At 44.7% G+C, this 7,122-nt stretch overlaps 1 protein-coding gene across 1 annotated transcript in view; it reads right to left on the bottom strand.

Annotated features, from left to right (window-relative positions):
- Zfp30 (ZFP30 zinc finger protein) overlaps positions 1 to 3,380 on the bottom strand; it is a 36,970-nt gene extending 33,590 nt beyond the window's left edge. Inside the window, exon 1 of the mRNA XM_029556523.1 lies at positions 3,113 to 3,380. The gene's annotated coding sequence lies outside the window, so the exon portion shown is untranslated. The remainder of the gene's footprint in view (positions 1 to 3,112) is intronic.
- Positions 3,381 to 7,122: the final 3,742 nt, after the last annotated feature.

Raw genomic sequence — 7,122 nt, forward strand, 5'->3', positions numbered from 1 at the left:
TGCTCACCTTTAGAGAAGGAAAGTCTGGATAGAGGCAGACAGATCCCTGAGAGTTCGGGGCCACCCAGGGCTACCTAAATGAGACCCTGCCTTAAAAAAAAAAATTCTGGGTAGAAGCTGCCCAGGGTTGCAACTGAAATACGATTTTGGGATACTCACAGCGATGAGAAATGATAGACACTTGCTCCCTTAATTCAAAAAGCCTGTTACCCACCCAGGAAGTTCACTTGATAATAAGGTAAGGAATGGGCCGAGCCAGAATCCCCTTAGCACAAGGATAGACTCCACTGATGGGCTATAGGACTAATGCCAGGCTGAACCAGGGACAAACTAGCCACTGATTTGTATCAAACATGGCAAAATCTCCTTAAGAACATGATGAGATTTATTTATTTACTTATCTATTTATTCATGTATTTTTGAGACAAGGTTTTACTAGGTAACCCAGGCTGGCCTAGAACTCACAGACCCACCTGCCTCTGTCTCCAAGTACTGGGATTAAAGGCATGCGCCACCATATCTGGCTTTTTTAATTTTTAAAAAATGTTATGTCCATGTTTAAAACCCCCAGACATCTCTAAGACCCCATAAAATGTCTGCTCCATTTCTTTGACAGCAAGTAATGTGAATTCCCCCAAAACAACTGCTGTACCCTTTTCTTCAATCTCTTTTCTTCTGTAACCTGTCTCAGAGTTCATACTCAGTCTAAGTTTTTCTTTCTTTTTTTTTAAATGTGTATGGATCTGTTGCCTGCTTGTGTATAAGTATACCTGTGCTATGCAATGCCCAAGGTCAGAAAAAGGTGTCAGATCCCCTAGAACTGGAGTTAAAACCAGTTGTTAGCCATCCTGTGGGTGCTGGAATCGAGCCCAGGTTTCCTACAAGAGCAGTGAGTGCTCTTAACCACTGAGCCATCTCTCTAGCCCCCTGAGTTTTTATTTCTATAATCACCAGGACAACCTCCCCTGAGTCTGGGACTTTTCAGAAGATCCAGACATGTGAACTTAGTAGGGCTTCTTTTTGTTTTACCCACAGAGCTCCCAAAGAAACCACCAATGGGAATTTCTACGCCCAGTGACTCTTTTCTTTTCTTTTGGTCTTTTTGAGACAGGGTCTCCTGTAGCCCCAGCTGGCCTGGAACTCACTATGGAGACCAGGCTGGCCTTGAACTCACAGAGTTCTGCCTGCCTCCACTTCCCAAGTGCTGGGATTAAAGGCAGGCGCCACCATGCCTGGCTCCTTTTTTTTAATTTAAGATTTCATTTATTTTTATTTTATGTGTATGAGTCTTTTGCCTGCAAGTGTGTAAGTGCACTACATGCATGCCATGCTCCTCAGAGGCCAGAAGAGGGAGTCAGATCTCCTGCAACTGGGAACCAAACCCAGGTCCTCTGAAAGAGCAGCTCTTTAACTGTTGAGCCATCTCTGTAGCTGATATTCACTCTTCTTGACTTGGGATCCCCTTCAACCTCTAAAGTTCTCCCCCAGGGCTGGGTATGCAGCCCAGTACTAGAATGTTTGCCTAGCATCAAGAAGCCCAAGTTCAGTCTCCAGTAATACAAAAAATAACATAAGAAACAGAATTAATTCTGTTGGAAGATCAAAGCTGTGGCTCAGACTAATGGCTTTAGGTGTTACTTTCATCAGTAGGTTCAATAATCTTCAAAACTTCCTTTTATCACACATCCCCATCCCTACATGCCATCCCATTATTAACCCCCCCACACCCTATCTCACCCCACAGTTGCTTCTACTGGGACAATAAACTGCCATGTCCTTATCTATAAAGCCCTCCCCACTTCACTGAGAGGTTTTTCCATGGACTGCAGTCCTGCACTTCATATGAATAACAAACAGGAACTTGATCTCCCTGGAAACCATAAACACAAAGTTGAATTTCAGCAAGAACTGGTCTGGTGCAGGATTAAAGTCCTACTTTAGTTCATTTAAGCAGCTATAAGAAAATATCAGAAACCGGGCAGTTTATAAACAGTTATTTCTCAGTTGTAGAGGCTGAGAAGTTCAACAAACCAACAGATTTCATGTTTGTTCACAGTGTTCATCTCCTGTCATAAAGAATGCCAGGAGCTGAGAACCGTTTTCTCTTTAGAACCTGGAGTGGATCATCTGGAATCTTGAACTCCAAATTCTGGTTTTTCTAATGGTAGTCAACACAGTCACCAATTCTTCCTTAATCCATGGAAGAATCCTCAAGTCTCTGTTGTTTGTTCCCTAAACAAGACTAAATGCCTACTCTTGAGGGTGTAACATGAAATCAAGAGTCACACAAAAATAAGTTTTTTAAACATATAATTTCTAGGGCTGGAGAGATGGCTCTGTGGTTAAAAGCACTGACCCGGATTCGATTCCCAGCATCCACATGATGGCTAACAACGCTCTGTAACTTAAATTCCAGGGGATCTGACGCCCTCTTCTGACCTCCACAGGCATTGCATGACATGGGTGCACTTAGATACATGCAGGCAATACACTCATACACATTAAATAAAAATTAAAACTATTAAAATATATGTATATATCATTTCTACACACACGAAGGATTTCTCTACGTGACCCACGATGACCTGGAACTCATTATGTACCTGAGGCTAGCCTCAAAGTCACTGTCTTCCTGCTTTAGCCTCTAGAGTGCTGAGATTATAGATGTGGGTCAGCACACCTGGCTCCTCACTACGTTTAAAAGTCACACTGATTGGGTGCTCTATACAGTAAATGTATCTATCTGGTGTAGAGAAATCCTTATCCCCTCTATTATTTAGCTTGCCTTTTCCAATTTTTCGAGTAAACTTGACAGCAAATTACAAGTACCTTTATTCCCACCCCCTCGGAAGTCGGGCGCGGGGGGAAGGGGGGGGTCAAACACCCCTCCACCGCCACGGATCTGATGGCATCCCTCCGGTATGATCACACCGTCCACGCGGCTTCTCACCCACGCTCGCCCCGTCACAGTCCTTTCCAAGGGTATCTTAAGCCTCCAGCGCCATCCCGGAAACCGGGTGCGTCCCTGAGAACCCGCCGGCAGCCAGCGTCCGAGTACCCCAGGCCTTCACGCCGCACATCCAAAATGCTTAGAACCCGCGCCCAGACTCACCGCGGACGGATAAACGCGACCCAGCGGGTCCACGAACTCCCACGACGAGCGAGCGGCAGCTGGGCAGCGACTCGTTAGGTCAGGTAGGGCACTGGGATGATCCGGAACCACCTCTCTCCGGCCACTTCCGCCATGTGTCTGCGCATTTGAAGAGGGACTACATTTCCCAGAAGGCCTTGCTTCTCAACACGCTTCGGGAGAGCGGGTTTCTTTGACCAAGAATAGAGAAATTGGAACCAGAGAAGCGTGTGATTAGCAGGTTAAGAGGAGGAAGTTCTCACAGGACCTGGGCTGGAATTCCCTGAGGCGTTTGGTTTCCGGGCTAGTTTGCTCCGGTATCAGAAGTGCGGTGTTTTATTTTTTTTCCAGGTTCTTTGGGAGCGCGAGACTACATTTCCCAGAGGCTTTTGCAGCCGGCGTACTCTGCCTGGGAGATCAGAGCTTCCTCAAGTGGCGTCCCAAAGCCCAGGCGCTCCTGGCTGAGGCCTTTAGAACTAGGAATGACTGAATAAGGCAAAGATCGCCCTATCTCTTCATTGGAGTAGTTCATCTATTTACACGCAAGGTAGCTACTAATTTAAATGTGTGGTTTTAGCCGGGCGTGGTTGTGCACGCCTGTAACCCCAGCACTCAGAAGTAGAGGCAGAAGATCCAGGTCAAGGGGAGGTTAGGGCTCCTTGAGACCCTATGTCAAAAAAAAGGAACCAGGGCTCAGCAGTTATGAACGCTTGCTGTTCTTCCACAAGGTTTGAATCCCAGCACCCACATAGCAGCTAACAACTGTCCTAACTCCAGTTCCAGGGGATCCCTTCTGCCCTCTGTGGGCACTGCACGATGCGGGTGCACTTACCTACATGCAGGCAATACACTCATGCACATAAAATAAAGTAATAAAATATTTGAAAAAAGAAAAGAGGCCGGAGAGATGGCTCAGATATTAAAGAGTACCTCCTGAGTTCGGTCTCCATCTGTAACCAGCTCCAGCCCTCTTCTGGCTCCAGGCATGTACAATACAGGTGGCGCGCACGCATGCCTTTACTAAGTTAGCTGAGGGAAGATGAGCAGAAGTTTGAGAGCATCCCACGCTCCCTCACAAAAGCCTGCTAAAAACAACGCCGGGTGTGGCACGTTTAATCCCAGCCCTCGAGAGGGAGAGGCAGGTGGATATTTGTGAGTTCGAGGTCAGCCAGGGCTGCACAGGGAGAACCTGTCCAAAAAACTAATTAAGGGCTGAAGCCACGGCTCAGTGGAAAGAGCGCTGGCTGCTCTTGCAGAGGACTCGGGTTCAATTCACAGCACCCACATGGCAGGTAACAACTGCCCATAACTCCAGTTCCAGGGGATCTGCTGACACCCTCTTCTGACCTCCATGGGCATTGCACAACACGGATGCACTCATATACATAAAATAAAAATAAAAGTAAAGCAAAAAACAATAAACATGATCACTGTTTTGGGGGGAGCTATCGCATATCTAACAGGCAAATAGCAGCTGTAAAGAAGACCAAAAAAAAAAAAAGTCTCTGGAGTGGATCAATTATAGGCTCCAGCTATTATGAAAAATGGAAAGTATATGCTGGTCTACAAACAGACCATGAAGATAATGAGACAGGGCAAAACCAAATTGGTGATCCCTGCCACAGCTGCCCAGCTTTGAGGAAATCTGAAATAGAAAACTATGCTATGTTGGCCAAAACTGGTGTCCACCACTAGTGGCAATCATGTTGAATTTAGGGCAGAGCATGTGGGAAATACTACAGTGTGCAGCCTGGCTGTCGTTGATCTAGGTGCTTCTGATATTAGACGCATGCCAGAGCAGATTGGAGAAAAGTAAAACAGAATTATTAATAAAACCTTGATAGAGCTTGCTTAAGATGAAACAACAACCATAAATAAATGTGCCATTTTGACTTAGTATAGTATGTTTCCTTTTTCTCTCTTTTGTGTTGGACTGAATTTTATCGGTTTTGGTGGGGGTGGGGGGGCTACTGCTAGATCCCAGGGCTTTTTACATGCTAGGCAAATACTCTGCCCCTGAGCTATATCCCAGCCCATTGATTTATTTCTTATCATTCCAATTACTAGTTGAAGTTCTTTTAGTCATTACTTCAGAAAGATCAACAAAGGTACTGCTCAATTGCAAATTTATCAATACACTTATAAAAAGGATCTTTATTCTCATTAGTTGATTTTCTTTCATTTATTTATTTAATTTATTTATTTATGTGTATGGGTATGTGTATGCCACAGGTGTACAGGTGTATAGGTACCTGTGGAAGCCAGAAGAAGGCATCAGATCCCCTGAAGCTGGAGTTACAGGTGGTCGTGAGCCAAGCCAACCAATGTGGGTGCTGGGAACTGAATTCCAGTCCATCTGTGAAAGCAAGAAGTACTCTTAACCACTGAACCATCTCTGCAGCCCCCTAAATTCATCAGTTTCTCAAAGAATACATCTAAGTTCCTTTACCACTTTTGGGTTATTATTCATTTTATTTACTCTGTGTGTGTGTGTGTGTGTGTGTGTGTGTGTGTCCATGTGCACATGTGGAGATCAAGGACAGCTAGTGGGAGGCGGTTCACTCCTTCCACTATGTGACTCCTGGAGATTGAACTCAGGTTGTCAGGCTTAGTGAGAAGTGCCTTTACCTGCTGAGCCATCTCCTGAGGCCCCACTTTTGGTTTTGAAACAAAGTGCTGCTAGGGAGCCCAGGTTGGCCCCAAACTTGCAGCAATCCCTCTGTCTCGTTTTCCTGACTGCTGGGGTTATGGTCATAAGCCACCACACTTGACAGTAATCCTTAAATATATAAATTTATGTCTTCCAATGAATTTGTAAAATTTTACCTATTATTAATTTTTGTTTTGTTTTTGGAGACAGAATGTCCTATAGCCCAGCCTGGCCTCGACCTCACTCTGTAGCCCAGGCAGGTCTTAAAGTTGCAGTCTTTCTGCCTCAACCTTCCCAGTGCTGTGGTTATGGTATACATGCCACAGTCAGTTTAAGATTTGGAAGAGAGGCTTTTCTATGAAGATAATCATATCTAAATCCATCTAATATCCAAATATAATAAACTTTTAAATATTTATTTTTTATTTATTTATTTATTTATTTATTTTGGTCTTTTTGAGACAGGGTCTCCCTGTAGCTCCTGGAACTCACTATGTAGACCAGGTTGGCTTTGAACTCACAGAGATCTGCCCACCTCTGCCTCCTGAGTGCTGGGACTACAGGTGTGTGCCACCACGCCCGGCTTATTTTATGTGTATGAGTGTTTTACCTGCGTGTATGTAAGTGCAGCATGTCATGCAATGCTTGCAGAGGACAGAAGAAGGTATTGGATTCCCTAGAACTGGAGTTATGGACAGTTGTAAGAGTAGCCAGTACTCTTTAACCACTGAACCATCTCTCAAGCCCCATGACTTAAATTTTTTTAATCTCTGTACATCTTATTTGCTATACTGTGTGAGTTAGGTGTTGGGAGCTGCTAGTCTATTATGTACATTGAGCTGTGGCAGCCTTGTTTACTGAGTCTGTGTTATGCATACCAGTACCTAATCTGCCTATTCAGGAGGAATGTGTTTATATGGAGAGCCTCGCAATACCTGACCTGGAGGCAATAGTGATAAACAAAAAGATCAAAGAAGCCTTTGAAGTATCTGACCGCTCCTTGACCCTCAGATACAGGTGGGAAAAAACAGCTGTTGAAACTAATTGAGTTCTTCTGTACAAAAAGGTGGAGCTGAAATAAACTGGGGCTGCAGTATTTACTGTCAGTCCTCCCAAGTATCTTTTCTGTCTCTTGTTCTTTCTTTCAATCCGCACTCCCCCTTTCAGGTACTGTCCATCTTGGCCGGCTGGCACCGGCAGTTAGGACATCCTGGACAATACTTAAATCCTAATACCAGGCATGTTCTATATGTCTATATGGCCTAGAGGCCAATGCAAAGTTTTCACCATTAAGAACAGTACTTTGGGTTGGGCATGACTAACATGTCTAAACCCTTAGTTT

The sequence above is a fragment of the Nannospalax galili genome, unplaced genomic scaffold (assembly GCF_000622305.1).
Source record: "Nannospalax galili isolate Female #2095 unplaced genomic scaffold, S.galili_v1.0 scaffold886, whole genome shotgun sequence".
NCBI classification, from domain to species: Eukaryota; Metazoa; Chordata; class Mammalia; order Rodentia; family Spalacidae; genus Nannospalax; species Nannospalax galili.